The sequence below is a fragment of the Cricetulus griseus genome, chromosome X (genome assembly GCF_003668045.3).
Source record: "Cricetulus griseus strain 17A/GY chromosome X, alternate assembly CriGri-PICRH-1.0, whole genome shotgun sequence".
Classification (NCBI taxonomy): domain Eukaryota; kingdom Metazoa; phylum Chordata; class Mammalia; order Rodentia; family Cricetidae; genus Cricetulus; species Cricetulus griseus.
The window spans coordinates 37829368-37849266 of record NC_048604.1 but is presented as its reverse complement, the minus strand read 5'-3'; the positions used below and the strand labels follow the sequence as shown (position 1 = coordinate 37849266).

Below are 19899 nucleotides of genomic sequence, written 5' to 3'. Positions count from 1 at the left end.
CAAAACTTACCGCAGGTTTTTTTTTTTTAATTGCAGCGTGTTTGCATGCTTTTGCTAAATTTCTCTTAGACTGAATACTCCCACAAAAGCAAATACCTTTTCTGTTACTTGTTTCACTATTCCTATGTACTTAGCATGATGACTGGCAGCTAATTATGGAGTAGGCAAACAAATGATACCTAATGCAGGGATTTTTCAACACACACATACATATACACACACGATGGTCTTCATGCGCTCATTATACTTAAGTTGTAGCTCACATTAATACAGTGATACTTAGGTTATACAGAATTTCTGACAGCTTTATCTGTAATTCAAGCCTTTTCTCCCTGATTAAAAAAAAAAAACATAATGGGAATGCATGTTACAAAGGTTTTTCATCAGCATGCTGTCTGCCTCCAAAATGCTGTTCTCACCTCAATAGGAATAAGAGACAGTTCATTCTAGAGCCAAATATGAGTGGCCAAGGCCCAGGAGGGTGAAGCTAGATCACCCCAGCTTCCATACTCCTCCATGGAATCAGTTTCAAGGACAAGCAAAGTCATAAATCAAGGCAATTTTCAAAGTATGTAAGTTTAGTTAGAATGTATTCTGGCATTTGAACTTGATTCCCAGCTATTGCGTTTCCTTTCAGAAGTTTTTTTGTTTTTGTTTATGTATTTCTTCATAAATAAAGCCTGAATGCACTGGAGCCAACTAATCCCCACGGGGATGTTTCGGGTAGTCTCAAGCACTCGGCTAGGATTGTTACTGGTGATGGAGAGGTGCAAACAGGAAAATGCAATAATGGAGAAAGTGCCTCCTGGCATTCTGATTTGGTTCAGTTAATATTGAACCTAGAGGAGAGCTAAAAGAGATTAGCTCAAGCAAGGCATTCTTTACGGTCTACACATAACAGGTGCTTTTTCATTATTCTAGGATGTCACATCTGTAGAGAGTCTAGAACATTACTGAATGCTTAGTGAATATTTCCTGATTGTGTGCCTTGTAGACACCACTCTACGGTGACACCACCATTTGGAATTTATTTTGCCCATTTTGCATTTAATAAACGTGTGGTTTGATAAATATTATTTACTCATCTGAATAATAGCAGTGCTTTCATGTGGTTCTTATAGAGCAAAGAAGATACTTTAGGTCATTTGCTTCAACTATTAAAACATAGGTAATACATCTTGATTAGCCGTAATATGAAAAGCTGAGATGGGAAACTTTCTAAGGGCTGGGGCGATGCTCAGAACATTTGAGAGTTCATGTTCACCTGGCAGCACATATTCTAAAATTGGAATGATAGAAAATTAGCTTGGCTGTCAGACAAGGATGACAGGTGGGCTGGAGAGATGGCTCAGGGGCCGAAGGCATTTGCTGTGCAGTGTGCAAGCCTGGTGACCCGAGTTCAATCCCTGAAAGCAGCATAAAGGTGGAAGGAGAGAACCAACTCCACTGTGGCACATGTGTCTACCACATTCTGTATGTGCACACACTCGCATACGCATACAAACACACCACAAAAACACTAATAAATTCATATGTTTAAAAAAGGATGCTAGGCAAATCAGTGATACATTCTATGTTTTAAATTCCTTTTCTAAAGAGTTGGAAGAGAAGATTTTGAAGGTTTACCAACAACAAAGAAATAATAAATGTTTAAGGAGATGAAAATGCAATCGCCTGCTTTCATCTTCATAGTGTATACACACACTGAATTACCATACTCCACCTCCTGAATATGTACAGAATTCTGAGTGAGGAAGACAAGTGTACATGAAGGAAAAATGTTATCAGCTGTGTGTGATGGTGCATATCTTTAATCCCAACACTCCCGAGGCAGATCTCTGGGTTTCAGATTCAGGCCAGCCATGAACTGCATAGTGAGGCACTATCTGAATGTTCTCTACAGCTGTCTGACACCTTTCTCCGAGGGCACTGGGTTACTGCCTTACTAAGGAATGGTGGACAGGGGTTGAAAAATGTCAGATTTCTAAGTTTAGAGTTAGGGGTGCTTTTCCGCTAAAGTCCCTGCAATCATTCCCAAATCTGAAAAAAAAAATGGCTATCTGAACTATTTGTGGTCCCATTTTAGATAAGGCATACTCAGCCCGTCCCTTGGATGTCTGCTGCCAAATGTTGTTTGTTTTCTTGTGGGTCTTCAGTGTGCAGAATAGAATTTGTTCGTAGTGAGGACCAAGCGAAATAGATGACCTTTAGAGAGTTCAAAGACTTTTTATGATGAAGACCCATTTGAAGTGACGAAATATCAGCAGCTCCTGGAAGAAAAAGAGGGCCTTGTTGTTGTTGTTGTTGCTGCTGCTGCTGCTGCTGCTGCTGCTGGTGGTGGTGGTGGTTGTGTGTGTGTGTGTGTGTGTGTGTGTGTGTGTGTGTGTGTGTGTGTGTGTTTGGGATTAAGACTTGGCTTTGTGTGACTGCTTTGTGGCTGCCTGGGGGAATGGTATAGTTCACTTCTCCACCTCGTTTCCAGTAGGATTCACACCAAGAACTTCACACCACACTGTCTTGTCCCCTTGTACTGAAGGAACTAGTTGTCATGGATGTAAAGAAAACGATTGTTAAGTCCCAAAGCCAAGGTTAAATTAAAGGCACTGTGAGAAAACCAGTATCCTTCTTTCTGGCCTCACAAATTCTTTCACAGTTGGTTATCCAATGGCAAAATAAGGAGAGTACCACCCACTGCCCCAGCTATGGGAGGTCTTGTACACCTGCAGACCAGCAGCAGTTTGCTGTGTTCCCTCCTTAATGGCACCCTGAAGAAACTCTGACTAGTGAGTCTGAGTCCAGAGTCACACATTTCCTTCTCTCTCTCTTGTGGTGGCTGCCAGACCACCAAACTCTGGTCCATTTGCATCCGTCTCACTTTCTTCTCATAACACTACAAAATGAGGTCCAGTGTTCGGTACAACGTGAAGCTACCTGTTGTGAAGCAAATGTGGAAAGTGCCGTAATTTGAGGTAGTTTTCAGAAGGGCCACTTCTGATACAAAAAAGGCTCTTTTCTGCCTTTTTTTTCTTTTTCATTTATGCCTCATCACATTTTGTCCAATTTCAGCCCCTCGCTGCTGGGATTTTCTTTTTGATGTCTGCTTTCTAGAATAGTCACTGCCTGAAAAAAAAGGGGGGGAAATAAAAGAAGAAAAGGCTATATCTCTGGGCTTTCAATTTGCAGCCCCCCACCACCTGCTCTTTCATCCACCAAAGTGTTTCTCTGGTTAGGAACAAAACCCAGGCTTCAGGGGCAGAGCACAAGCAGAGGAAGAACCCCCTTCAAAGCCCAAGTACATGCGGATTTCATGTTTCATTGTCCTCTTGCTTCACAATTGGGTCAGGTACAGGAGGGGAAGGGTGCGTAGCATTGAGGGCTAAACGGATGGTTAGCACACTCTGTAAAAGCTAACAGTCCTATATTTTTCTACAATAAGTTTCAGAAGAAAACAGTGTTTTAAGGTTTTAACAAGCTAATTCCACTTGCTTTCAGCCCATAGGATATCTGTGTGGAGATACAGTTTGCGCGGTGGAACAAGCTGGCTAACACTGGAGCGCTTTCTCTCACAGGACTCCTTTGTTCCACCATTGGTTGCAGATCATGGAAGATCTAGCTTTGTGCTCCTATTACAGACCTGCCTTTGAGGGGATGATTTTTTAATTCTTCTAAGTTCTTTGAGAATTTTTGTATATAGTATTTTGATCACAACCCTTCCCTCAACTCCTCCCATAGCTACCGCCACTTCTTTACTTTGCTAACTTGGTGTTGTCCTCTTGTTTTTTTGTTTTTTGATCTAGTAAATACACTTTGTGCTGGCCATATATGCACTCTTGGATGTTTGGCCTTCCACTGGAGTGTGGTTGATCTATCTTAAACAAGCTGATTCTCCCTCTTCCAGCAACTATCAATTGCTCCTCAGCTAAGGGTGGGACTTTACGCCTACCTCCTCTCTCCAAGACTGCCTGAGGCCTCTTCCTTTCTCTAAGGAGTGGTAGAACAGTGATGGTAATACTGAAGTCACTGAAGGCACTTAAAAATACTGATGCCTAGGCTGGGATGATAGGGAAAGATGTTGAGACTTAAATTCGGGTTTTCTTTCTTTTCTTTCTTTCTTTCTTTCTTTTTTTTTTTTTTTTAAGTTTTTCGAGACAGGGTTTCTCTGTGTAGCTTTGGAGCCTATCCTGGCACTCGTTCTGTAGACCAGGCTGGCCTCGAATCCACAGAGATCCGCCTGCCTCTGTCTTCCGAGTGCTGGGATATTAAAGGCGTGTGCCACCGATGCCCGGCAAATTCAGGTTTTTAAATTAAACACCTGAGATAATTCTCATGTACACTGAGGATTTCAAACCACTACAATGCATGGTTCCCTGTAATGCCTGATTACCAATTTGCTAGTTTAGTCCGCCATAAATCACCATTACTGGTTTCTTGAAAATTTTGACAAATACCAGATGCAGTGGAAAAATAAAACGCCACTAACATTTTAAAGTGCTTTTTGATTAGGTAATCAAGTCTATCCATTTCGTATATACTATATAGTATCCAGACATTGTATTCCATTGACCATTCAGGAAATATCTGGTGAGCATTTTGTATGATAAAGATACTCTTCATGTATGTGAGAACCACATACAACCTGCTCTCCAAGAGACTAGGGTTGTTTAACAAAAAGGCAGCTACTTAGAATGGCTATGCGTGTTGTAGAAGAATAATTTTCATGCTTTATTTCTGCAGCAGTAATTGACAATTCTTTTTCATCCCTGATTTGTGCCCCTCTCTTATCTGTGCTCCCATGCAAGCACACGTGTGTGCATGTTTTGTGTGCATGCAGCTGAGTGTAGCATGCATTTGTGTGGGGCCAGAATTCATTGAACCTCAAGCCAATTGATTGGTTGGACTAGCTGTCCAGCACGCTTTAATAATATCCCTATCTTTCCATACCCCTCAGTATTGAGAATGTAGCTGCTGCGCATGGATGCTATCTGTAGTGAGCCTCTTGCCCACAGGAGCTGGGTCCTATGTCTATATGTATCTGGAACACAAGCAGCTTTGTGTATCAGGTAGTGGTTGTAATGTGTTTTATTGACTGTTTTTTGGTGCCTTGGGTCCAAACTCGGCTTTTCAGTTGCTAGGCAAGCACTCTACTACTGGTCTGAATCCACAACTTCTTATTCCAGTTTTTCTGGCAAGCTCTTTACCTATGGAGCTATTTCCTGAATCCTTTCCCTAGTTCTGTGATTCAGAGGTATGGATGGAAGGTCGGCAACAAAGCCACAGAAGCAAAGATATATATATATATATATATATATATATATATATATATATTATCAATATATTATCACAAACTTATTCTGGATAGGAATAATGAGTTACTGGGAGATAGGTTAATTACAAACCAACCAGCTTTGTCATTGTTGATTGTGTTACATACCCCAGAGTAGGTATATCCCTTTGCTGGGCAGACTTACCGGAGCTATGCTCAGGAGCTCTTGTGTGCCTAGTACACAAACTGCTGCAGGTACCAGGCTGTCGCTACCCCCTCCTTGCCTGGTTTGTTCCTTAGGAGCACCATGTGTGGTAGAAATTCTTGCAAAAAAGATTGTGCTTTATTTTTAGTGTGTGTGTGTGTGTGTGTGTGTGTGTGTGTTTGTGTGGCCTGTGTGCACATGAGTGTAGGTGCTTGTGGAGCCTAGAAGATGGTGTTAGATCTCTTGAAGTTGGGGTTACAGGCAGTTGTGACCCACCTGACACAGTTGCTGGGAACTGAACCTGGATCCTCTGCAAGAGCAATGAAGTGCTTTTAACTAACCATTGAGCCATCTCTCCAGCCCCATGATAGGTGTTTTTATGCCTATTTTATTTTAATGCTTTTTCTAAGTACTGCGGACCAAACTCAGTCTTACAGTCTCTAGGCAAGTGATCCACCACTGATCAAAATCCCCAAACTCTTATTCCAATTTTAAAAGGTAGAAACAATTTGGCCAAGGGTTTGGGAATGTGGCTTAGTCGATAGAATGCTTGCCTAGAATGCACAAAACCTGGGTTCCAACTCCAGCACCTGATAAACCAGGTGTACACATCTGTAACCCCAGCAGTTGGGAGATGGGGGCAGAAGGATTTAAACTTCAAAACTTCAAGATTATCCTTGGCTAAATATGGAGTTTGAGACTAATCTGGAATACACAAGACCTTGCCTCAAAAAGAAAAGAAAAAAGAAGAAAAACTAAAGAATGGAAAAAGAAGTGAAAAAGGCCTAAACAGGTGGAAAAACCTTCCTTCATCTATGCATTTTCCCACCCAACAGATCATGCCAAAAAACCAAAACAAACGTAGGTCCTTCACCAGGGTTGCAATAGTCATAGCTAGACCCTTATTGGCAGAACTCAGAAAACATACTGGCTTGCATGCCTGTGACCCTGACCCAGTTGGTCACCCTCCTGCAGGGGGACTGGACACTGTCCATCCCTCCTACAGGTTGGTGTAGCCTTGGTTACTTCAGAACTCTCTTGAAGTTCCAGGGTAACCAGGTCATGTTGGTCTAAATATTTTTCTGGGATTGAGGTCCAGGCATCCGTGTGATACTTGTCCAGTGGGTCAGATGAGGACTTTCTACACTCCCTGGAAGATCCAGTCCTCCATTCTCTTTCAGATTGCATCCCTAGCTGTGCTCAGGCAGTGATGGCCTGGGGTGCCTCTTCTTGCCCCACACTGTTGTAGGCACTACAGGGAATGCCACAAATCACCTCATGGTGGAGGCAGGAAGTAGTAATGGCTATATTCACGAACTTTGTAATTAGGTAGCTCCAGGGACAAGCTCTTTTGAGACAGGGCGCCATGTAGTCTGGACAAACTTCCTATCTACTGGGGAGCCAAGGATGACCTTGAACCTCTCCTCTTTGTCCCTCCATAAGTGAGCACAATAGTTTCACAAACTTACAGTGCAAAATCAAAAATCACAGCTGGCACATCAAAGAGGAGTGGACCGTTTTTTATTTACTGCTGGTAGGAAAGTACAGCTTCCAAAGATGCCATGCTCTCCTCCATTAAAGGAAGTGTGAGGAGTTCAATGGCGGGAGGGTACATTCCTACATATGCACAGTTTAATATACATACTTCTGAGCATGCCAAGTTAAGGTCATAATTCAAGAAGAAAATCATGGCAGGAAAGAATTTCCCCAGAGACACTGAAGCCATGTTGTAGAGGTGTTGGAACTTGCTGGTCCATATGGTTTCCATCATTAGGCTTTGACAACTTCAGTGGGCTAGGAGGGACAAGGCAAATCCTGAGCCAGCCAGACTTTTGCAAGAGCTAGAATAGAGGCCCTAGCTGCCTAACCCTTTCCCCTAAGCCCCCCTCTCCTTAAGCACTGTCGGCTTGCTTGCATTCCAGGTAATCAGAAACAGCCCTCAAGCTTCTAATGACCAATGGAAAGAGCACCCTTGAAGAAGAATTAAAATGGAGCTCCTGTACTTTTAAGCTTACTAATACCTCCATTTCCCAAATTCTGAAGTCAAAAAATTACAGGTCCATGATACTGTACCCGGTTTATGTGTTTGTCTTACCAACTATCTGGCTCCTTGACTCTTTAGTAGTGTAACCTTAAGAAAGTTACTCTGTTAAAACTCAGTTTCCCTATGTATTTACAGGGGGATGGGATGGGAGACAGGGCAGATGTCATATAACAGGATTGCTATGAGGAATGCACGAAACAGCACATGTAGCATTCCAGCTCTCACGTCAGGCACATACGGAGTGCTTAATACTGAATATTGCTGCTGCTTTTGTTATTAACAACCTGACACCAGCAAACAGATTACAGTTGTTTTCCTTCACATGCAGTTTCTCCTTCTGCAGATTTAGTCATACCTCCAGTAAATTGTGACCCAAAAATATTAAATGAAAATCTCCAGAAATGAATAATTCATACTTCAGCTGTGTACCGTTCTGAGGAGTGAGATGCTTTCTGTTTTGTCCTGCCCAGGACATAAATAATCCCTTTGTCCAGTGTCTGCACATTGTGTATGCTATCTGTAAGATTTCAGCAGCTATCTCAGTTATTAGATCCAATGTGACAGTACTCCGTGGGAAAGAGATCCCGTTTGTGTACATTTAATGTGTTATGGTAATTATTGTATTTCATTGTTGTCTTTGATTTGTTACTGTGTCTCACTTTTTTGTGTGTGTGTCTCACTTTTGAATTAATATCTATCATAAGTTTCTAGATACAGAAGCAAAGCACCATCTCTCCAGAGTTTGGTGGCACTTCCAGTTTTAGGTCTCCACTGGGGGTCTTGGATGACATTCCCTGTGACGAGCTTGGGGCTGTTGTTCTGGACAGTACCAATAAGAACCAAGGAATCTGGGGAAAAGGAAAAGTTTGGATGGGTATACAAAAAACATCCCATGAGGAAGTGGAATGAAATATGCAAGGTGGAGAAGCTATGAAAGTGGGGTCTAAATGGATCTGGAGTGGGGACAGTGTCTGACATGCTTTGACATCCACCAGCCTCTCTGTCATCATGAGCAATTATGTCCAGTCCTATTGTGGCTCTCCATTTCAAGAATCTCACATTATGGGATGCAATACAGAAGAGCGAGGTTAGGGCTCAAGTTGGCTCTTTAAGCTGAGCTTGAGGGTCTCTTTGCTTTGGTGGACTTGACATAAGTCCTAACTCTGGTTCGAGTCCAATTTTCATCACCTGACTCAAGCATGTTGGAAAACCTATAGCCAATGGATGGGTTCATGATGAGACAGATCTGCATAAAGATGGTAACACTGGATTAGCTAAAGATGGTAACACTGGATTAGCCATTTCTGGTAGCAAGGTTCCTGAAGCCTAATTTCAGAGTGGCTTGTTTTACAATTTCAAATCACTTGAATGGCCCCAATTGGAATGTCCATCTAGTGTCAGAGAGGCTATAAAGAATGGTCTTTTTTTCTTTGTCAATCACACCTTTGTTGTATGGCCTGAATGTGTTTTGCTTTCTCCATTGCTGTGGATACATCAATAATAATTTTGGAGAGTTTCTGTTTTCTGATTACATGTAAAAACTGTGTACTACCCATATGTTCTTGTAAAGTTTCTTTGCCATGTCTTTTTCTTTTCTTTTCTTTTTCTTTTTTGAAACAGGGTATCACTGTGTTGTCCAAGCCGGCGGATCTCCATGTATAGCCCAGGCTGGTCTGGTGCTCCTGATCCTCTTGCTCAGCCTCCCGAGTGCTGGGATCACAGGTTTGTACCACACCGCCCAGCCTCTCTGCACCATAATTTTTAGAGATGATATTGTTATAGTCATTTTCCCCTCAAATGTTCTTTATGGCTTTTTCCAGATTCCAGGTATGTTTCCACGAAAGGCCTCCACGAACGACTATGCACTGCACAACCCTAGGAGAGGGTGCCATTCACATAGACTATAGTTGAATGGCGCCACTAGGGTTGTGCAGTGCACAGCCTACCCAGCTATACTCGACGTTCCTGGCAAAATGAATTAATGTGTTAGTGCTGTCTTCATCGAGGCTTGGGGGAAGAAATAGAGGGTGGTAAAATTTGGAAGTGCTACCAAGGGGTCTGAAACAGAAAGCTACTGCTGTAACCAGGAGCATAAACAAAAAAAGATGTAAAGTTGGGTGGGGGGTGAGGGGTGGGGGTTTATTATTCTCTGGAAGAGGCAGTCATCACAAGGGAGATATATTTACCTTTATTTAGTCAGTAAATGATGCTTTGAGAGTCTGCTACATACGAGTTGAAGTATGGGGAAGGGCTGGCCTAGGAAAAGAGTTTTAGCAGTGGGCCTTGGGAGAGAAGCTGGGTAGAAACTTACAATAAGTAAGTGAATCCCCTTGGGGGTAGTGGGGTGGGGTATGGAGGTTGGAGCCTATGGGGGTACTTGGGTAATGGTGAATGATTTATCTGGCCGTATAGAAATGCTTGTGAAAGGAGCGGGGAGCAGTAAGTTGTGGAGGACCAAGTGTTTAAGGGGATAACTTGATTGCTAAATGGAAGCCTTTGCCTTTATTCACCAGCTAATAAGCAGCTATTCAAAGTTTGTGGGTTTTAAAGACAGCTTTATTGAGATATATTTGTACACTCTATAATTCTCTCATTTGAAGTATATCTTTGAGAACTTATGCTGGTGGTGTACATCTGCAGTCTCAGCATTTGGAAGGCTGAGGCAGGAGAATTGAGAGCTCATTGCCTGCCTGGGCTGCAATCGTTGCACCCTGTCTCAAATAGAAAGAAATGAATGAATAGCTAAATAAAGTACACAATTGAATGGTTTTTTTTAATACATTCATATGAATATGTAACCATTAACGTAATAAGGTTTAGAACATTTTCATTAACTTCCTAAAGAAGTTTCTTCCTGTACCACCCTTTTAATCTATAGATTCGCCTATTTCAGTCATTTCATATAAATAAAGCTATAACATGTCTTTTTTGTGTGGCCTTTTTCACTGTGTGTGTGTGTGTCTGTAATTACATGGTTTTTTAAATTTTGCAGTGCTGAGGAACACTTCGTTTCATGCATGCAAAGAGCTTTTTCACTGAGCCTCACCTTCAGCCCCTGCTGTGACGATTAAGGTTCATTCATGTTGTAGCCTATCCGTTGGTGCTTCATTCCTTTTAAGTCAATGTGATATTGTCTGGTGTGCACATTTTGTGTATCGTTTTATTCATTGATGAGCATTGTAATTAGTCCTCCCTTTTGGCATTTATGAATACTATTTTAACCTCTATGTATTAGCTTTTGGGTCTGCATATGTTCTCATTTCTCTTGGCTATAGAAGTAGGAGGTGGGCTGGAAAAATGGCTCAGCAGTTAAGAGCACTGGCTGCTCTTCCAGAGCTCCTGAGTTCAATTCCTAGCAACCTCATGGTGACTCACAACCATCTGTAATGAGATCTGGCGCCCTCTTATGGTATGCAGGCATACATGTCGGCAGAACACTATATACATAATAAATGAAAAAAGAAGTAGGTTTGGAGGCTGGAGAAGTGGTTTAGAGGTTAAGAGCACTGGCTGCTCTTCCAGAGGACCCAGGTTCAATTCCCAGCACCCACTTAGAGGCTCACAACCATCTGTGACTGCAGTTCTAGGGGATCTGATGCCATCTCCTGGTCTCCTTGGTCGCCACACATACATGTAAGCAAATATACATGTAAGCAAAAACACCCATATACATAAAATAATAGGATAAAATTAATAAAGTAGAATTGCTGGATCATATGATAACTATTTTGAACCTCTTGTGGAATTGTCAAAACTGTTTTTCTAACATTGCCACACTAGATTATATCCCCACTAACAGTGTAGGAGGGCCTGGATTTCTCCATATTCTGTTGAAAACTAAGGATTACCAATTAAAAATCTATATGATGTGTGTATGCATGTGTGTGTCTGCTTATTTATGTGAGTAAGTGTATGTGCATGTGAATACAGGTATGACTGCTTGTTTGGAGGTCCGTGGACAACCTTGGGTATCAGTCCTTGCCTTCCACCTTGTTTGCGGAAAGCAATTCTTGTTCCTTGCAGCATAGGCTGAGCTAGCTGGTTTACCAGCTTCTGTGGATTATCCTGTCCTGATTTCCCATTGTTCTGTAGGTGTGCTGGGATTACAAATTCATACTCCTACATCCAGGTTGATGTAGGCTCCAAGGATCCGAACACAGCTCCTCACAGTTGATAGAGGCTCTGGCCGCTGGGTCACCTTCCCGGTGCTAATAGTCTCTTTGTTTGTATTTCTGCTCCTGTGTGGGTATTGTTACCTCCTTGTGAATTTTATTTGCATTTCCCTGATGTCTAGTGACGTTGAACATCTTTTCATGTATATATAGACTATTTGTACATTTTCTTTGGGAAAATGTCTACTCAAATATTTAGCTCATTGTCTAGTTTTGATTTTCTTTCTACTTTTTATTTTATGATACATAGCCTCACTATTATCCCTTGGTGACCTTAAACTTGCAATCCCATCTCCGTTTCTGTGGTGCTAGGATTATAGACACGATGCTACCTTGCTGAGCTATTAGTCTACCTTTAAAATTGGGTTATTTGTTTTTAAAACTCATACTTCTTTATGTGTGTTTGCATGTCCACACATGTACACACATGTGTGAAGGTCAAAGGACAACTTGCTGGAATCAGTTAATCAGTTCTCTCCTTCAACCATTTTTCTTCCAGGGATTGAACTCAGATCGTTAGGGTTAGCAGCAGGGGCTTTAAAGGCCGGAATACAAGGTCATCGTTAGATGCATGGCTTGCAGCATCATAACTGTCTGCTTTCTCAATATCCCTATGAAGTACAAAATATTTTAGTTTTTAAAAGTCCACTTTATGTTTTCTGTTGTCTCCTATGTTTTCAGTATAATTTTAACTTTCTCTTTGAAAAATTTCATCCATGTGGGATTGGAGAGATGGCTCAGAAGAACACTCCTACTCTTCTAGAGGACCTCGGTTCAGTTTGTAATATCCACATAGCCACTTTCGACCATCCATAGCTCTAGCTCCAGGGAATCAGATGCCTTCTTCTGACTTGTATGCTCATAGGCACATGCATGGTGCACATGTGTGTAGACAGATACTCATACACATAAATGTTTTTTTTAAAAGATTAGGAGCTGAAGAGATGGCTGAGTGATTAAGAATGCACACTGTTCTTGTAGAAGACCTGACTTCAACTCCTAACACCCGTCTCAGGTGGTACACAACTGCCTGTAATTCCACCTCCAGGGGATCTGATGCCTTTGGCCATTGTGGGCACCTGCACTACCCCTCCCTGCCAAATATTAAAATAAAATCTTAAAAATTCATATGTGTATTCAATGTATTTGATCATATCCACTTTCCCACTTACCCCTCCAACTCCTTCCAGTTCCCCTGATTTCTCTTTCCCCATATAATGTCTTTTATGGGAGGGGGGAGACAAAGTCTATGTATGTATCTCTGACTGACCTAGAACTCACTATGTAGACCAGGCTTGCCTCAAGTTCAGAGGCAACCACTTGCCTCTGTCTCCTGAGTGCTGTATTAAAGGAAAGCACCACCACCAAACCTGGCTTTAAGCACATGACTCACTTTTAGAACTGCCCATATGCATTTAAGGTGTAGAGCTTTTCAGTAGAACATGGACAACCTACCAGTGGCCTTATATTTGAAGAATATGCAACTAGCTCCTCAGCCAGGAGTGAGGACTCAGAGGGCTCTCTTCCTGGTGACTGTGTCTTGATGGCATATCTGTGAGTTCATTGTCAAATCCAAGTCATCAAGATTTATCCCTATGTTTTTCACACAGTTTATAAGTTTGACTATCACAGTTGGATCTTTGATGTTGAGTAAAGCATTGTCTGTGGTTGTACGGTAAGGCATTCTTTTGCTTGTGCATAACTCGGTGGCCTCATATCATTTGCTACAGTGAGTATGCTTTCTGCCTCTAATGGTCATGTCATTCCCTTCAAAATCATTTGAGAGGGTAGACTCAGTTCTGTCCCATCATGGTAGGTAGGTATGCCTACCATTGATGTTGGTACCACACTACTTTGGTTCCTGTGGTGGTGGGTGGAGTTTTGAAGCCAGGGAATGTGAGTCTTGCTCTTGTTTTAAGGGCTGTTTTGACTGTTATTGTCATGTGAATTTGAGAATTAGCCTGTCACTCTTGGCAGTCCCTAGGATTGTGATAAGGACTGCCGTAAATCTGTCATCAGAAAGTCTTAAGGAGTGTAGTGTGCTCAGATACCGTTTTAAGAGTAGGAATGTGACAATCCTTTGAACAAAGGTAAAGAGGGAAGAGATGTTGGAGACCCAGAGTTTAACAAGGAAAACTGCAGGCTGAGTGAGCGTTTGTGGATGGAACCAGGAAAAGCTAGTGAGGATGGGCTCCAGACATGGTGAAAAGGTTGAAGTGGCAAGATGCCAAGCCTGAGGAATTGGCTGCATGTGAGGATTCAGTTCGGAAAGATAGGAGGTGTCGAAATAGCTCTGAGGTGTGAAGAGAAGGGGTTGTGATTGACTCACGGGGTCTTTTAATTTTCTCCCCCCTTCATTCCTCCTCCTTCCTTCTTCCCTTCTTCCCTTCTCCTTCTCCTCTTCTGCCTCCTTCTCCTTTTCCTCATCCTTCAGACAGGGTCTCTCTTTTATGTAGTTCTGGCTGTCTTGGAACTCACTCTGTAGACCAGGCTGGCCTCGAACTCACAGAGATCCACCTGCTTCTGCCTCCCAAATGCTGAGATTAAAAACATGCACCTCCACTCCCAGCTCTTAATTTTGTTTCTTGAAATGATTGTGACTTCTAGAAAGGTTGCAAAGATATCTGATAGCAGTCCTGTACACCCTGCCGCCCTGCTCCTCCAGGTGCTAGTATCTTGTGTAATTATAGTACAATGTCAACACTGTTAGTGTTGGTCCAGTATTATTAGCTAAGCTAGACATTCTGTTCAGGTCCCAGCAGTGTTTCCACGAACTTCCTTTTCTTCAGGATCCAGTCCAGAGCCTTATATTACCTTTCTTTATCCTGTTATTTTAGTCTTCTCTAAGCCACAACAGTTCTCCAGTCCCTTTTGTGACCCTGGCAGTTTTAGAGAGTGCTGGCCAGTTTCTGTGGATAGTTCTTTATGCTTCAACTGGGATTATGTAATTCAAGTCAGATTATCACAAAAATGGCCTATTCTTAGCTCTCTGTGTCACACCAAGAGGTACATGGTGACGTCTTATTAATGCGATGCTAGATGTGATTTTCTGCTTAGGGTGGTTTCTGTCAGGTTTCCCCACTGTAAATGACTGCTTTAGAAATGGTAGCACTTTCCTTATTAAATATTGTGACTTTTAGTGTTTCTTGCCTACAACAGTTGGTCTCTTGGCAATTGTTATGTTTCTCTCATTTCTTCTACCTTTCTCTTTCTTTCGTTCTTTCTCCTTCCTTCCTTCCTTCCTTCCTACCTTCCTTCCTTCCTTCCTTTCTTTCTTTTTGGTTTTTCAAGACAGGGTTTCTCTGTATTGTGTTGGAGGCTGTCCTGGAACTTGCTCTGTAGACCAGGCTGGCCTTGAACTCACAGAGATCCACCTTCCTCTGCCTCCCAAGTGCTGGGATTAAAGGCGTGAGACACCAACGCCTGGCTTCTACCTTTCTTAATGGGAAACCTGCCATAGGGAAATATAGGCCCTTCTCTTGCATTTTTTTTAAAGTGGAGTAGACAGGGAAAGGAAGCAACAAGTTCATATTTAAGCATGCTGTATTGGAGGTGCCAGCATACTATTCATATGGAAATCTCCAGAAAGAATTTGGTACCTACATGGGAACAGCAGTTGACGCTGTGACATCAAAGCTAAGTGCCATTATTCTTTCCATTTAGAAATTTAGAAATGGAGGTTCAGTAGCAAATATTGGCAAGGTATCCATGGGAGGCCACCTTTCTTTCATTATGCTGCTGTGGACTTGCTCATCACTGGCAATTTGAGATATGTCTGAAAGCATTGATAATCAGATCCTAGCTTTCAATTTACTATGCCACTATGTGCAACTGTGTGCGATGATAAAAGGCCATTTAATTTCCCCAAATTAAATGAAATCCAATAATAGGATTTTGGAAAAGAGGGTGTGAAGGTGTCTGGAGTTAGTGGAGAAGGCCTTGTGGAGGAAATAAAACTTGCCATATGCTTTGGTGGAATTTACAGTGCAGGGATAAGGGAAAGGGATAGCCAATAAGGACAGTCTCCGTAAGTCACACTTCCTTTATTCTTTACGTTATGCCTTCCACGACACTCGGTCATCCAACATCCCATTCTCTCACCTACTCTATGAGATAGTTTTCTTGTAATCCCCATTTCACCGATGAGGAAGTTGAGCCTAAATGGTTTAGTATTTTCTCTCTTTAGGCAGCTGAACAGGGAGGCCGAGTCATATATCAGAATGTTATTAATGTGAGCATAAAATCAGAACAAATGAAGTCTAGTGGATTGCAAGTTTAATATAAACTGTTGCTGATGTAGTTTACCCTAGGAATGGAGTTTCTATAGAAATCAGGTCTACAGCTACATTGTATTTTGGGCCGGCTCTGTGCTAGGCATTGGGCCAAATGCTTTTGCTTGTTTTATCCTGTTTGATCCTCCCTGAAACCCTGTGAGACATAGGTCCCGTTTTCAGTCCCATTTTTCCAGATAAAGAACCCTCTTCTCTCTCTTCCAAGGCCACAGGATTTGTGAGTGTCAAAATCAGCATGTCGATTCACATCTGCCTGGACTGTAAAACCTGTGCATGGCAGAGCAAGGTGGTACATGCCTGTAATCCCAACATCCAGCAGGCTGAGGCAGGAGGATTGTGAGTTACAGGCTAACCTGGGCTACTTGGTGTGACCCTGTCAAAGCCAAACACAAAACACCCAGCCTTTTAATCTGGGTGGATTTGCCAGTTGGATCAGAAAACATTGTTTATGAGCCTGGGGGTGGCCATTGTGTGAGAAATTGACATCACTAAACCTAAACACGCCTTTGCCTTTCGCCTTTGCGTCTCTCCTTATTCCTCACCCCAGTGGTTGGCCAGCCAACACTGATAATTTTTCAGTGATCATTGAAAGCAGGCTGCAGTTCGGTCCTTTAAGTCAGTGACTTTACTTACTTCTCTTTATGCACATTCATTTAGCTTCGAGGGAAGCTTCTTTGTAAACTTCTTACACTGACCACAATGGTAAATTCTTAGAAAGAAGGAAGCTGAGAGAGCTGGTTTGAGGACTGGGTAGTAGCATTTAACTGTGGGTATGTATATGGAGAAGGTTTCCTAGGGAAATGGTGTTGTGTCTGCATTTGCACAATAAATCAGAAGTAGCCACAAGGAGGGAAAGGTGTCCTGGGAGGCCATTCTGGAATAGTGAATAGGACTACCAACTGCAGTTTCTTGGTGTTGCAGTTCAATCAATTAGTTGATTGATTGATTGATTTGGGTCCATTTTTCCGGATCATTTACTTTTCTATTGCTGTGATAAAACACCACGATCAAGGGACTTTATGGAAGAAAGTTTATTTGGGCTTATTGTTCCATGGGGATTAAGAATCCATGATGTCAGAAAATGGTAGCACAGGAAGCAGAAGTATTACATCCTGACCCATAAGCCGGAAGCAGAGATAGAACTGGCAGTAGATGAGGCATTTTTACTCTAAAAGCCTGCCCCCAGTGACACACTTCCACTAGCAAGGCCACACCTCCCAAATCTGCCCAGACAGTGCCACCAAACTGAGACCAAGGGCTGAAATGTCTAAAACTATGGGGAACATCTTACTCAAACCTCCAGTTTCACTGTCTTGTCCCATGGGCTTTAACTTCACTGTGTAACCTAGACTGGCCTGGAACTTATCCTTCGGTCTCAGGTCTCTCACATCCTGGGGTTCTCTTTGTGAGCTAGCACAGCTGGCTGGTGTTGTAGATTTTAAAGCCATAAAAGCATTAGGAAAGCAATAGGTAAGCCATTTTATAATCCCGGGGTTGTAAAAGATCTTCAAAACATGATATCAGAGATAGAAGCCATAAAGGAAATACTGTATACATCTGATGGCATACTGGTAAAAAAAAAAAAAAGCTTCTATACATCAAGAAACTATTATAGGTAGAGTTGTTACAGAGGGAAAACGTGTTTACAATAAATGTGTGTGTAGTCTACAGTCAGTGCTTTGGTTTTTTTTTTTGAGATAAGAGCTCCTATAGCTAAAGCTGACCTTGAACTCCTGATCCTCTCATCTGCTGGGATTACAAGTATGCATTGCCCTGCCAGGTTCTAAATGCTTTTAATATACAGATAGCTTTTCTGACTCACTAAAACAGAAGCACATATATTGCAATAGAGAAAGTACAAAGATGGCTACATCCCCCCAAAGAAATACAGCTAGTTAATAAACATGTTAGAAAGCAGTTTAAACGTTTTTGGTTGTCTGGAACATGCAAATTAACAACAACAACCCACTTAAGTTTCTTAGAGCTTTTCAAAATGATAGTTGCCATTTAACTAGGATGCAACAGAAGAAAACACATTCTTATATATGCCTAGAGGAAATATCAATCCAAATAACTTTTTTAGAGCACAGCTTATCATTATGAAATCAAAAGCCTTAAGGCTTTCCATATATTTTGGTTCCATATCTAAGAATCAACAAACTGCAGGACAAAACTATTTTTTAAAAATTCCATTTGTATTTAATATTTGTGGCACAGTTCTTTTTCTTAACATTAGCCCTCTAATGATATAGTTTAACACATATTTACATAGCACTTATGTTGTATTAGGCATTATAAGTAATTTAGAGATCATTAAAATATATAGGAAAACAAAAATAGCTGAAATGTAAATGCTATGGCATTTTCCATAATAGATTTGAACATACACAGATGTGGGGATCTAGAGGGGTCTTGGAACTAATTCCTCATGGATAGGTAGGGGTAACTATTTGTGTTTCCTTGGACCCAGAAAGTCTTCTATAACTGGACTAAGGAAATGGTAAAGGAACTTGGTAAATTATTGCATGTTCACTGAGTAAGGTGAGGCTGTTAGGGATTAAGCTGTAGATGGGGCTGGCTCTGTGGTTAAGAGCACTGGCTGCTCTTGCAGAAGACCAGGTTCAAGTCCCAGCACCCACATGATGGCTCACAACCTGTCTGTAACTCCAGATTCCAGGGATCTGATGCCAACCTCTGGCCTCCTTGAGTGCTGCATCCATGTGATGCACAGACATACATGCAGGCAAAATAGCCACACTCTACTATACATTTAAATAGTATTTTTTAAGTGAACAAAGAAATGAAGCCATAGAAGCACATTGAGCAGCCTATTATATGTTCAGGGTACAGTTGGCATTGTGCATGTTTACATGATAGATGAAGCCTGGAACACAGATGTTTTATCTGCTGTGCTTTTCTTTAAGTATTGGCCAGTCTTGGGAGGATTTAAAATAGCACAGCCGAGTAGCATTTTAGATAGATCCTTCTTGTAACATTGGGCCTGGTGGTGGTACGTATGGAAGAGATGGTCACAGTGGTCCAGAGAGAAGTGATGAGTCTACAAAGGTATGAGCAGGAGTGAGTCGAACTTCAGATAGACTTTGTGCAACCCAGGAATGTGATCTTCCTTATGGTAAGTGACTCTCATAAGCACTTGTCCTTGGGAATCCCTAGGTATCTGGGTGTCTTCATCAGAAGTGCGACCAGGAAAACCGGAGCCAGAGGCCTACGACCTTGACGCGGGTGTGCTAGGCTCCACGCCAATCTCTTGTGCCTCTTACTCTCAATTTCCATTTTATGTGGTTCAACCATATCCCTTCAGTGCTTAACTGGGGGAGCAGCTCATTTAGGAGGATGGTCTTTGGTAAACTTGGGGCCAGTATGACTGAGGACAGGAATAGGGAATAGGACAAGTGATGGCTGAGAGGGTGGGAGGCAAGGTGGGGGCCTGGAACCACAATGATTCACAGGTAGGAGATGAATTAAGACACAACCGGGTAGCTGGAAAGAGTTTGTACCATTTTCTGGACTGGGCGACCTTGGACTTATATGGGTTTTCCCCTAGGGAATTGTGACTGGTTTTCAATAGCATCTGGACATTTTTTTCCCCAGGAATGACTAGCCTTATATGACAAGTCTTATAAAGACTGAGTTTTGCAAATCACGTGTACCCACCAGACCTGGGGCTGAGATAGGAGTTTGAGCTCAAATGAACTTGTGTGGGCATTGCTGGGTCTGTGTGACGTGCTGCCCTGTTGGGTGTGTTTTGCGATGTCTCATGGTGTAGAAAATAGATCTCATGAATGTTTGGTAGTACTGGCATAAAGCCGTGTGTATGCTCTGCAGTGAATGGGCAGAGCTCCAGTGGGATGAGAAGCCTTTGTGGCCTGGTTTATGAGTGTGAGGTGTCAGGTACATTGAAT

General features: G+C 42.1%; 1 protein-coding gene and 1 non-coding gene across 7 annotated transcripts in view; both read left to right on the top strand.

Moving 5' to 3' along the window:
• Tmem164 (transmembrane protein 164) overlaps window positions 1–19899 on the top strand; it is a 165917-nt gene that overhangs the window by 44694 nt on the left and 101324 nt on the right. The gene's annotated exons all lie outside the window — the stretch shown is intronic.
• Mir652 (microRNA mir-652) lies at window positions 9373–9452 on the top strand. Its single transcript, NR_105259.1, has one exon. It is a non-coding gene; the product is annotated as a microRNA mir-652 (primary transcript).